Raw genomic sequence first — 13,097 nt, 5'->3', positions numbered from 1 at the left:
GGTCAATATATAGTATAAAAGCAATAACTACTTAATTATGTTATTTAATGATTAACGTTTACACTATTACCCTTTGCTATTTGTTTTAAAGATGGAAGTTTTATTTTTAGGTTTTAATCTAATTCGTGTATTTATAAAAATTGAAAACATGAAATTAAAAAAATTTTAAAAAAAAGGAATATACCGAGGCGTGTACCTTCACCCCCTTGTCAAACAAAAATTCTCCCACACCGTCTCAATCTCGTCGATTTTGATATCGTGATTTTTGAGTCATTTATTTTTATTTTTATGTACACTATAATATGTTTACTTAATAGTAATATTCGACTTATTTTTATGTACACTATACAATGTATATTTAATAATTTTTCAATTTTCAATAATAATCTTATAATAAATGAATTTATTAGCACACTAACATAATACATCATGACATGCCGATTTATCTTATATTGATTACTTAGAAATTTTAATTGATTAAGGATTTAATTCAATAATTAGAGTTATCCATTGATTTAATAGATTATTAAAATATTGGAATTCAATACAAAATTTTTAATATAACTAATTACAAAATTTGACTGAGATTCAGTAAAATAGTTAGAATTCTCAATTAAGTTTACATTCAAATTTGATTGATAAATTGTAAATGAATTGTTTCAGTTTATTTTATATTCAGTATTTAATCAAATTGACCAATTGATTGAATATATTAACTGATTTTAGATATCACTTGGACGGTTAGGTCTATAGGATTGTACTAAGTACTAACTGATATTGAAGTTCATTAGATTTGTATCAATTTATAGCATAGCATTTCGTTACATATATTTTTGTTCATATATAATACTCCCTCGTTCCCTAAAAATATAAACTATTTTCCTTTGATCCGTCTTTTTTATAATAGAAACTTTCTATTTATGGAATTTATTTATCTCTAATAAAGTGGGACCCATTTTTCACTAAGACACTTTTGTTTCTCTCTCTCTTATTTTACCAATTTTACATTAAAACTCGTATCGTTTCACAAAATTCCTATTTTTAGCAAACGGAGAGAGTATAAATAAGTAAATTTCATAACATTTTATCAATATACATAACCATTACATAGTTCCAACTTCCAACTCTTCATAGATTAACTTAAAAATCAGAACTATAGTGCAAAAGTTTATTTTAGAAATGAGAGGGAGTACCGTAGTAAGCGGTTTAAGTGAGAATGTTTTGTGACGCCAACAAATATTAATGTAATTGCGAACTGATATAATTATGTGTTCTAGTGTTAGCGGATTGTGGGGTCCATTTCCTAAAATCCAAAGTTTTTATTTTTAGGAAACGAACCACAAGGCAAAGAATTTCTATTTTTAGGAAACGAAGTGAGTAGTATATTAATATAAGGTAGATTTTTTTTTATTCAATTATTTCACTGATTTATTAAAGCAAATTGTTATTCGATTTATAAATTTTTGTTACATAATTACATGGAAAATTAATTGACAACCCCGATTACTCAACTGAATGTAATACTTATAATCGTGACACATTAAAACACATACTAGTAATTAATAAGTTTACCGTGACATACTTCGTATATACTAGTAATAATGAGTGTAGTATATACACTAATTAGGATTTATATTCTCCACTATATCATAGTAATACATAAGTTAATAATTTATGTATTAAACACTAATGTGTATTATAAGGTGTATTATAATCTAATAATAATATATTATACTCAGAGACGAAAGTTGGGGGGCCCGAGGCTTAGGTATTCTTTAGTGTTGGCATCGTCGAAATTTTTTTTAGCATCAGCAATGGAGAATTGCAAAAAATATAGTAGATGAATAATGGGAGGAAAAAAAAAAGAATGCATAATAGATATTAGAATTATGCTAGTACTATATGTGCTTATTATCCTTATAAAACAAGGTGCAAGTAAATTAGAGTAATATAAAACTAAAAGTTGGATATATGCAAATAAAATAGCAGTTAGAGTAAAACTATTAGACATAAAAGTGTAAGAAAATAAAATAAGGATATTTTTTTTTAATAGGTAGAAGGATTTGAACTTGGAAACAAAAAAATATACTGTAATTAAGAAACTAAAACAAATTCTTGGAAGTAAAAGTGTAAAAATAATGATTTGTTACTTAATGAATTGAATTTTGGGAACATTAAACAAACTCCAAGATATAAGAGTGTAAAAAATAAAGCAAAGAAAAAAAATTGAATTTTAGGCTAAGGGGGGGGGGGGGTCAACTTGGGAGCATAAACATGCAAGTAAATTGTGCAAAGGATTAAAAAATGAACAATTTGCTAGCTTAGGGATTCGAACTCGGGTAGTGCAAGACAATGACTTAGCCTAAAACCAACTGGGCTACTCACAATCTTTATCTTTGTAATACTAGTATATATATAATAATTGTATAAGCTGGGGGGCCCAGTGGCCCCCAGACTCCATAGTGGCTTCGTCACTGATTATACTGTACTAAGATATACGATTATTAGATTATGAAATATTATAGTATTGAAACTTAATATTCAGTTATAACTAAATTATGAATTTGTGATAACTTTTCCGTGATACTTAATTTATAAAAATAAAAATAATAATAGTAATGATAAAAATATTTCTTAAGATTATAGTAGATGTCGAGTAATATTATTTTAAATAAAAATCTTAATAAAAAGCAAAAGGATAGAAAGTACTCTAATAAAACGTAAATATCTTCTAAAAATAATAAAAACACTGTTGGATTAATGAATATAAAGTATACTTACTTTATAAACTAAGGTAGAGGGTAGAGTTGTCTTAAGAGTTTTGATAGTTTTAAGGCGAGTTAATTATTAAGTGAACTCATTTAATTTTTAGCTAAAAGATAAATTATGGCCGGCATAATGTGGCCATTTAGCATCGACTCGTAGGCAACGACATATGTTACCCCCTAATTAATTTGATTAGCGAGGAAAACAATGCGATTGAATGCAACGAGAGAGAGATAGAGAGGCTAAGGGGTAGGAGCTATATGGTTTCTTCCTGCCAAATTGAAAAGTGCAAAATGTCTAAATTTGTTTGATTATTCTAGTCAAACTGCCCATGTAATTCTGCCCTGTCAAATTAATTACGCATACAGATTGACTTGGCAACACGCCTACTCTACACATGTTATGTTGAGTTCTATACTATTCCAACTCTTTAGCTACTAGCTAGGTCTCCATGCAGTCACATGATATGTAATTTCATCCAAATTTAATGAAATGTTTTTCACATCATTTCATTGTGATGCTTCTTTTTTTTATTATTAAATTGACCAAGTATTTATTGTTTACAACAAATTACAAATTTACGGTGACCAAATTTTATTTAACCAAAAACTAGTTTATTTGAAATTAGGTTTATTTATGCATTTAATTAAAGTATATGGATGCATATATAGTACATGGAAAGTGTATAATATTGTGGTCATATATTTATGAGTTATGTATAATTTTTTTTGTTTTTTAAGAACCATAATATAATTAGTGCATACTTTTATTCAAATTTTAAAAAAAATAAGAAGGGAATTCAAATATAAAAAATAAAAAATGAGGTTAAATGCTAATAAGTCTTTTTAACTTGTCCACTTGCTGTATTTATTATTTTAATATATAATTAATACATCAAATTATTAGTATAGCCTTATTTTGGTTGTACAAAATTTGGTTGTTTATCATCACTCGTTTATTTAATGCTAATTTTGACTAAAAAAGTTTGGAAACCAATTTTGACAAAATTCAATGGTTTACTCAAAAAAAATTCCATTCAGAAATTGACATTAAATTCACCAGTTACTATTACTATATCTACATGTGTATGTAATTTCCACATAATTTAAAGTAGGTATATTACGTTAAGATTTTACCAATTAATTAATTAATACTGAATTGAGAGATTAAATTATTGACTATGACAAACTAATACAAATCCATCGGAAACTATCAGAATTATTCCGCACGAATTTTCAATTCATTAAAAGTACGTAGAATTGTCGCAATTTAAATGTAGAAAGACGCGTGTAAAGATGACCTTTTATTTAAAGTGAGCCATAAATTTAAAGCAATCTTTTCAATGCTTTTTTTAATTCAAAAAATGAAATATTAAGCTTACGCAACATTTTAAAATATTTAGACATGTATTTTAATCTCAAATTCATGAGCACATTCCTAGATATAGATATGAACTTTGTCGGATATTTACAAAGTTTGGACAGACCACAGGCGACTGATATAGAATCAGTGGCGGATCCAGGATTAAAAAATGGAGGGGCGGAATAAAATAATAAAATATTAAATATAATACTCTAATATGTTTTTTTAGCAAAATGAAAGTCTATTACAATTCAAGTAGCTCTAGCATCTGTTAACCGAGACAACTGATTTCTACAAGTATCCATATCTTGAAACTCATATCTTGAAAACGTTTCAAGATTCTTTCATTAGAAACACTAGCAAAGATGGATCTTTCATTATATACTACCAAACTGTCATTCAACCACTCATCTCCCATCCTATTCCACCAGTCAGTCTTGACAAATTTCATTGCTGGAAATACTCTTTCAACAGATGCAGTCGCTACGGGTATGATCAATACCAACTCAATCAGGCGATAAACCAACGAAAAAACTTTATCTTTCTTAGTTTCAACAATCTTCTGAGATAGGCTAGCCAAATCTTCAATAGCATTCTAGCGTGGATCTCTTCTCACAATATCAACAAAAGTTTCAAGTTGTTTAAACAATTCAGTATGTTGAGTCGATGTGAAGTCCTTTGGGTAAAGAGTAGCAAGATGAACAAGCTTATCTATATTAAAAGCAGCGAAATCATTTTTTGGATCGAGGCATGCCATACAACTTAGCAAGTCTGTGGATATTATTTCAATTGAGCATGGGATAATGGTTATTTTTTCGGTCAACGGGGCGACGTCGGAGGCAACGGAGGGGGCAGATATGGAAAATATACATCCGGGATAAAGGAAAATTGGTCGCATGGTGGGGGCGACCGCCCTTACCTGCCCCCGCCTGGATCCGCCACTGTATAGAATGACAAATAATTCAAAACAGAGATTGATGTTTTTTATTTCTCAAAAAAAGGAATGGTACTACTCCCTCCGACCCGGCTAAGATGACACATTGCTTAGCCGGCACGGGATTTTAGGAGTTATTAGTTAAAGTGTTTAATTGGAGAGAGAGATGGTGGGTGGAAGTATTAAAATGGAGAGATAAAGAAAGATGAATATTTTAATAGGAGTGAGAAAAAGTGGTTGAGTGTATTAATTGGAGAGAGAAAGTTACCAAAAAAGGAAATATGTCATCTTAGTTGGGACAGACTAAAAAGGAAAACGTGTCATCTTAAGCGGGACGGAGGGAGTAGTTTATTATAGTAAAATGAATCATTTCAATAACTTTTATTAAAAAAAAATATTCTCATACGTGGACAACGTGAATTTTAATAAAAAATTAATAAAATAAGAAAAAAAAAATAAAAATGAATAAAAAATTAAGAAAAAAAATGGATAAAGTATTACCGAGAAAAACGACGAACAGTCAATCTCTGCTTTAACTTCGTTACAATTTATTAAATTACTTCTCTGACTGAGACAACCATAATTAAAGACGCTCATTTGATGTTAGAACGTCAATAATATACTCTCTCCGTCCCAAGATAAGTGACTTGTATTCCTTTTTGGGGTGTCCCACTATAAGTGACCTATTTCCATTTTTAGCAAAAAGTCATCTCTTTTACTTTATTCTCCACCTACTTTATTCTCTCTTCTCTCTTCTACTTTTCCATCTCTCATACTTTACTCTCTCCACTTTAACTTATTTAAATATCATTCCTTAAATCCCGTGCCCAAAAGAAGTAGGTCACTTATCTTGGGACGGAGGGAATAATATATAGGCTACGATGAGATAGCGTACGTGAGATTAAGGTCTATATTTTGTTATTTTTTATAACAATCAATCAATTATGGCTATATCTTGTTTTTGTAATTTTTGTATGATCGTTTTTTGTCAAAAAAATTCAATAAGTTAATAAATTCGTTGTTTTTTTTTTTTGTTTTGAGTGCTAAAATTAAATTTGTATTGAGAAATTGAATGGCGATTGAGAAAGATGAAATAATATGCCAATGCGTGTAGAGACCCATTTTTATGATTAATAGTCTCGACTAAATTCCACGGCAGGAATCTAGAGCTGGCAAAATCTGCCCACCCCAGCCGACTTTGACATGGGCGTGCTGGGTTGGCTCGGTCTTTTCCTACCCTTACCAAGACCTAGTCAAGCGGCAACGTATGGTCTACGTACGATCTCTTCATTAATTAACTCCGATTCGGTTTGAACGTATCCGAAAATAACCTGCCATATATAGTGAAGTTTAATTATTAATTTCACTCTTTGCCACTAATTAACTTATTTTTACTACTATACTCCCTCCGTCCCACGTTACTTGAGTCATTTATTTTTTGCACTCGTTTTGGAAAAATAATAATAAATAGTTAAAATGGAGAGAAAAAAAAAGTAAGAGAGAGAATAATGTAGAGAAGAGTCTTAACTATATTATTCTTTTTTTCACTTTATTTTCTCTTCACTTTAATTATTTATTATTATTTTTTCAAAACGAGTGCAAAAAAGAAGTGACTCAAGTAACATGGGACGGAGGGAGTACTGTTTATCAGACGATGATTCAAACATTTGATTAACATTTAACTTTTTTGGCTTCACTCGTGGTTGTGGAGTAGTATTTTTACTAGGTTAGAGCATCCCCATCCGTGCTCTTAGCTAAGAGCACGGGCTCAGACCCACTTTTACTCCTTGTCCTTAGCTAAGAGCACAACACCCACATCCGTGCTTTTAGCTAAGGACAAGCTCAAGGGACCCATCATTCTATTATTCAATTTAAATACTTCAATTACTAAAAACATTTCTACATTATAAAAATACATTAAAAAATAAAAAATTACTCCCTCCGCCCCATTGAAGATGATTCACTTTCCTTTTTGGTTTGTCTCAACTAAGATGACTCATTACTTAAAATGGAAACACATTTATCTCTACTTTATTTCCTCTCTCTTACTTTACTCTCTCCTCTTAACACACAAAATATAACTGCATTAAATCCCGTGCCGCCCAAGAAAGGGGTCATCTTCCTGGGGACGGAGGGAGTACATAATTAAAATCCTAAAAAATAAAAATTACATAATTAAAATCTTAAAAAATAAAAATACATAATTAAAATCCTAGAAAATAAAAAAATACATAATTAAAATCCTACAAATTAAAAATTACACACGTGGAAGACTAGTCTTCTATCCCCAATTGCCTCTTGAGACCCCGGATCATTTGCTCATGTGTTGCAAGTTGCTCCGGAGTCATCTTAGACGTATCGTTAAAATAGAGTTGACCCAAGAGGGTCCACAACGTGTTGTTCGGGGGTGGAGGAGGTACAAAGGAAGCGGGAGCGGGGGCGGATGGAGTCGGGGCACGACGGCGGGTGGCCGTCGCCTTCTTCCTTCCTTGCGGCCGGCGGGAACTGCTCGGGCTAGCGTCGGGGCTACCCAAGTTAGTTCCGGCAAGCTGGGGTAGCCACATCATCGGAGGCGCCGTCGGATAGGACTACCGACCTCGACCGTTTGCTGGAGGAGCTGGAGGAAACTACTACGCCGCCCCTATACTTCGGATGAAGGCGCCCCTCCTGCCAACAAGCGAGGTACTTGAACGTTTTGAACTCCAAGCTTTGGTAGGTCGCTAAGGCGACACTGATGATGTCGAGCTCGCTCTTGCCGCTCCCCGCTGCCCGCTCTTCCTGTTGGAATTACCCTTGGAACTTACCGATTGCCTCGTTGCATCTGAAGATGCAATTGCGCACTATACTATCATTGCGATAAATGGTTCCCTCCGGCCGGGTTTCATTGTAAAGACGAGTGATGCGCCACCAATACGTATCCCCGGTTTTGGTTCGTGCCAATGTCCGGATCTTCGGACACTGCCAAGTAGGCTTTAAACATCGCCATCATCTCACCCGGAGTGTACGGGGTACGGGTGCCACGAGTAGGAGGAGTAGGAGTAGGAATAGAAGTAGGAGTAGGAGTAGAGCTGCTGCTCCCTCCCGATCCGGGTTCGGGTGCCCACCCAAACCCGGAGGCATTTTGGCCGTCCACCGGGTAAGGACGGTAGCCACCGGGAAATTGCGAACCTTGGGTTTGAGGAGGGGCCGTAAATTACATTTCCGGACTAGGGATTGAGTCGGAGTCGAACCAATCGTGGTTCCAAACGCGATTGCCGGAGGGGTGATCGCCGGAGCCGGACATTGTGTAGTGTGGTGAGAATTTAGATGAGAGAATATGAGAAAAAAGATGAGAGAATGTAGATGATAGAATAGATGAGAATGTAATTTTTTTTTTGTTGAAATGGGGGTATTTGTCGCTGAAAATATGAATTTTGGAGAAAAAATTGAAAAATAAATTAAAAGTGGGTAGAAAACGGATATAATTTTTTGAGAAGTGGGAAAATATTTTATTTTATTTAAAAATATTATTTTAAATAAATTTCTAATTTAAAAAAAAATTGAATATGCCAACGGCTATGCCGTTGGCCAATCAGAACACGCCACGTAGGGGCTGCTCAGTGGCACGGACGTGCTCTTAGCTAAGAGCAGCGCCGTGCCGCTGGTACGGACGGGCGACTCGCAGCGGCGGACGAACTCGTCCTTGCCGCTGGCACGGACGGAGGACGACCTTTTTTCAACTGCTGCGGATGCTCGATGAGATTGATCTACCATTAATTACTTCTACGTAATAATTAAGATCAACTTCTACATTATATACTAGTAAAATGGATTTTTCTGATTGTTTCGATTATTTATTAGCTTTTTAGTATCACGACTCATTTAATTTGTACATGGACTCGAATTTTTAATATGGTCATTTTCTTTACGTCATCAAATAAATTAGGTAGGTCAAATTGGGTATCCGCGGGTACCCGATCCCGAAATTCCCGAAATCCAATACCCGATATCCGACCCGAATTTAATTTCGGATACCCGGATACCCGACTCGGGTACCCAGTCCCAAAAAATCGGGTATCCAGTCCCGATTGTGATTTTGATTTTAGAAAATTAACTACAAACTTTAAGAATTTAGTTAATATTATTTAATTAGAATTTAATACAAAATTAAAGTAATATTCAAGAGAAAAACTAAATACAAAATGAGCATTCCATAATTGTTAAAAATATATACTGTCAAGTTTTAAAATGCCAACTCTCTATGAACGACCGAATATTAAAAGTTATAGTACTATGTATTGCCAATTCTCTATACATTGCCAAATATTATTAAACAGTAGTGTCAACAATTTTAAATATTGAGGTAGTGATGGGATTACTATTCCAAGAGGAGAGGGAGAGACTGGGCAATAGAGGATGAAAGAAAGGGAGGGCGGCTGGTGGCGGTTGAGAGGAGAGGGAGAGACTACCGAGAGGAAACGACCAGCGGCAGAGTTAAGCGTAGTGAGAAAGCAGGAGAGGGGAGGGGGGTGGTGTGAATTTTGGGGTATAATCTAATCCAATATGCTAACTATTACAGTAAGTATTAACTAAAATATAATTAAGAAAGAAAATTACATTTAAAAAAACATAATTATTAATTTTAAAAAAAATCGAATAATTTGGGTATACCCAATTGGATATCGGATAACCCGATAATCCAAAATTTTCACTACCCGATCCCGATCCGAAACCCGAAAAATCGGGTTTCGGATATTCAATTACCCGATTTTTTCGGATTCGGATATCGAGTATTCAATACCCACTATCCATTTTGACAACCCTAAAATAAATCGTGTCAAGTCTGTTAATTGGTGACCTAAAATTCAAAGAGTCTAATTGCTTTCAATAAAAAAGTTAATTTTTTTTTTGCAGTAATTCAAAAGTTTAAGTGTTTAACCGAACTTCAAATCACTAGCGGATCGCATATTGGGCTGAGGGTCCAGGCCCATCAACATTAATTTTTTTTAAATGGGTATTTTAAGTAATTCACAATATTTAGAAATTTTAATATTATTAGTTTTATAGCTAATTTAATTCAAATGACTTAGGGTCTGTTCGGTACACGGAGTTGGAATTGGAATTGAAATTGAACTGGAATTAGAATTCTACAAAACTGGATTATAATTCAATTCCAATTCCTATGTTCGGTAAAAATGATATACTGTAATTAATATTAAGTGTGTGTGTGTGTGCACGCACTGTGTGTGTAGTGTGTGAGCAATATGCGTATTATGTGAAGATGTCCAATTTGATATTTTTTTAGAATTTCAATAATCTACTTTTGTTATGAAATTTAAATTGTGGAATTAGGAGGAATTAAAATTGTAATTCAATTACGAATATAAAATTTTGTTGTACCAAACATTATATTTGAAATTGAAGGATCGAAATCCAATTCCTCAAACTTATGAATTCCATTATTTTGCTGTAGCAAACTTTGAATTTGGAATAAAAGCCTCAAATTCCAATTCGTAAGCTCAATTCCATGAAACTGAACAGAAGCCTTAGTAGATCTCTTATCTTTTATTGATAAAATACCTACACATATTGACACATATATAAAAATAGCATCTGGCTAACACTATATGCTCGATGTTACTTACATTGACTTAGAAATAAATAATTACCAAGACCTTATAGTACTTGATTAATTTATACGGCAAGGAGTATATATCTGAACGTGATTCATTCCATGCTACGAGTATATCACAAGAAGCTGAGTCATTTAACACCATAAAACGCACTAATTAGATTTTTTTTGCTAAAAACTGTCCCAAAATATGGTTCCAAATTAAACAGTTTAAATATTGAAGTTGATATAATTGATGCATGTAACCACTCCCCATGATAGTGTAAGTCTAACCTAAATTCTTACCTCCATTTATACATGGAATGTGCTTGAAGTTTTCTGTATTAATAATACAGTATACTGTAATTGCTCTTCATTTGATCACTCAAACTTTCAAATTTATAGGGGTACATTTTTTTTATATGTGCATAAGATGCACCAAAATGCTCAAATCTTCGGCGAAAGGCGAGCAGAGAGTTACAAAACAAAAACAAAGAAAACAAAACAACATACCACAGCCACTTGGAGCACCACGCACACCAAGCAAAGACAGCGAAGACAAAGAAACAACTCCTAGCCAACCTTACACTAGCACGAACGCCACAACCCACATCACTGCAAACCACCTGTAAAAAAGAAAAAGGAAGAAAGCTAACCCCATGTAGACATTGTAGTCTAGCTCTCTATGCCCGTTTCACTCCGTGCCACTCTCTGTGAGAAAATGAGATTCCTTTTCCGTGCACTCTTCGGTTCAACCCATCCTCTAATGCTGTGTAGATTATCCATTACATTTTTTGGAGAGTGAAAAGTCCCAATACTATCCGCGTATCCACAGACCAAGCCGCCATAAGAGCCTCTTCTTCTCGAAGGGGCGATTGAAATTGTTGTGGCGTGATTTACTTTGACTCATGTATGTCAAATTTCTTGTATTAGAATATATGACTCAAATTCGAAAATTATTATTTTAGTTTTTATAATTAGAAGTAATGAGAATTAATGCTTAAAAATACGATCGCTTAGGTGGAAATAGTTAAATAAAAAATCTAATTGTATTAAATCGAAAAACTGAAATAAGCATAAAAATCAATGAAAATATATCACATTCTTATTCTATTCTAAAAAAAAAAGGACCAGATTCCATAGAGGCCGGAATGTTCGATGTTTTATCAAATCCCCCTAGCTAGTTGTTGAATTATGCCAAACTGCGACAACTGAATAAATAAATCATTCAGGTTAGTCACATGATTAACTGATACTGCAATATTCATTTGTGTCCACTTGCAAGTGTGATATATACATGACATCAATTATTCATTCTTAGCAATTAATATAGTCCATAATAAGTTCGATGAAAGATGCCATTGCCGATTTGCTTATCCTTAAGATTTAGCATCCTAAAAAACTTTAGTTTGTTAAAAAAATCTGGCTAATTATGGCAACACCAAATTGACCTCATTTTCATTATGCGTGGACCTATTCGACTAGATACATGTAAATATTACAATAGGGCAAATCTTTTCACGAGCATTTATGGCCATTCCCGAAAGAGCAAAGGTTATAAATTTGAGTGCAACATCAATCGTATAATTAGAATCTTAGAGAATGACATAATAATTTTAAAGTTCAAAAACAAGGATAACTATTTTTAGTCAAAGATTTAGTGGCTAATAAAGTTTACATTAAATAGCCATTAGTGTTGAAATTGATAAGAGATAGTACAAGAAAAAGCCTGAGTTTTCGCTAAGACCACGGTAGATCAACCTCAAGCCCTTAAAGAAGGCATAATATTCTTCACTTATATGAATACCATGAAGAATAAAATTGTGGAAAAAATTATGGTGATAATCTTTAGACCTAAAAATCAGTCAGAAAGAGATTTTGTAAGATTATGGCATCGAATCCAATCATTTCTTCAATGAGACAAGTGGGCTTGGGCGACAACTTGCAGGCCACTTCAATTAAATAAAGGATGTAAAGAAAATCACGCTATACACGAACTTCACTTCAAGTCCACCTCTGTTTAAGGTTTCACTTTCTCGACTAAAAAGTTGATGCAAATTATATTTTGTTAATTCTAGAATTTACTCTAAGGAACCGTATTCATGTTACCAACAACAACGGGTAGTGATAAAATGCAAACTCATATATTGTACAAACTCCAAATTTTTCGACACGGTGTCAACACAACGTCAACGCAGTGTACAATTTCAAGATTTTGATGTCAACATGGTGTCAACTGTTGATATTTTCTGTTGCTATTATTTTGTAATCTGTTGACTTTTTTAATGATTTAGATCATAGTTTAAAGTTTGTACGATATTTAGAGTTTGCATTTGATCACATTCCACCAACAATATGTATACGTATCAATGTTGGGTACTAAAGTTTAAAAAAAATAAAATCAAATTCTCATATTATTATGATTATAAATTTGACATTTTGCAG

The sequence above is a fragment of the Salvia hispanica genome, chromosome 2 (assembly GCF_029641045.1).
Source record: "Salvia hispanica isolate PSC_SH4W2 chromosome 2, Shi_PSC_v1, whole genome shotgun sequence".
Lineage (NCBI taxonomy): Eukaryota > Viridiplantae > Streptophyta > Magnoliopsida > Lamiales > Lamiaceae > Salvia > Salvia hispanica.
The sequence above is the reverse complement of the archived record's forward strand: the minus strand, read 5'-3'. Positions refer to the sequence as shown.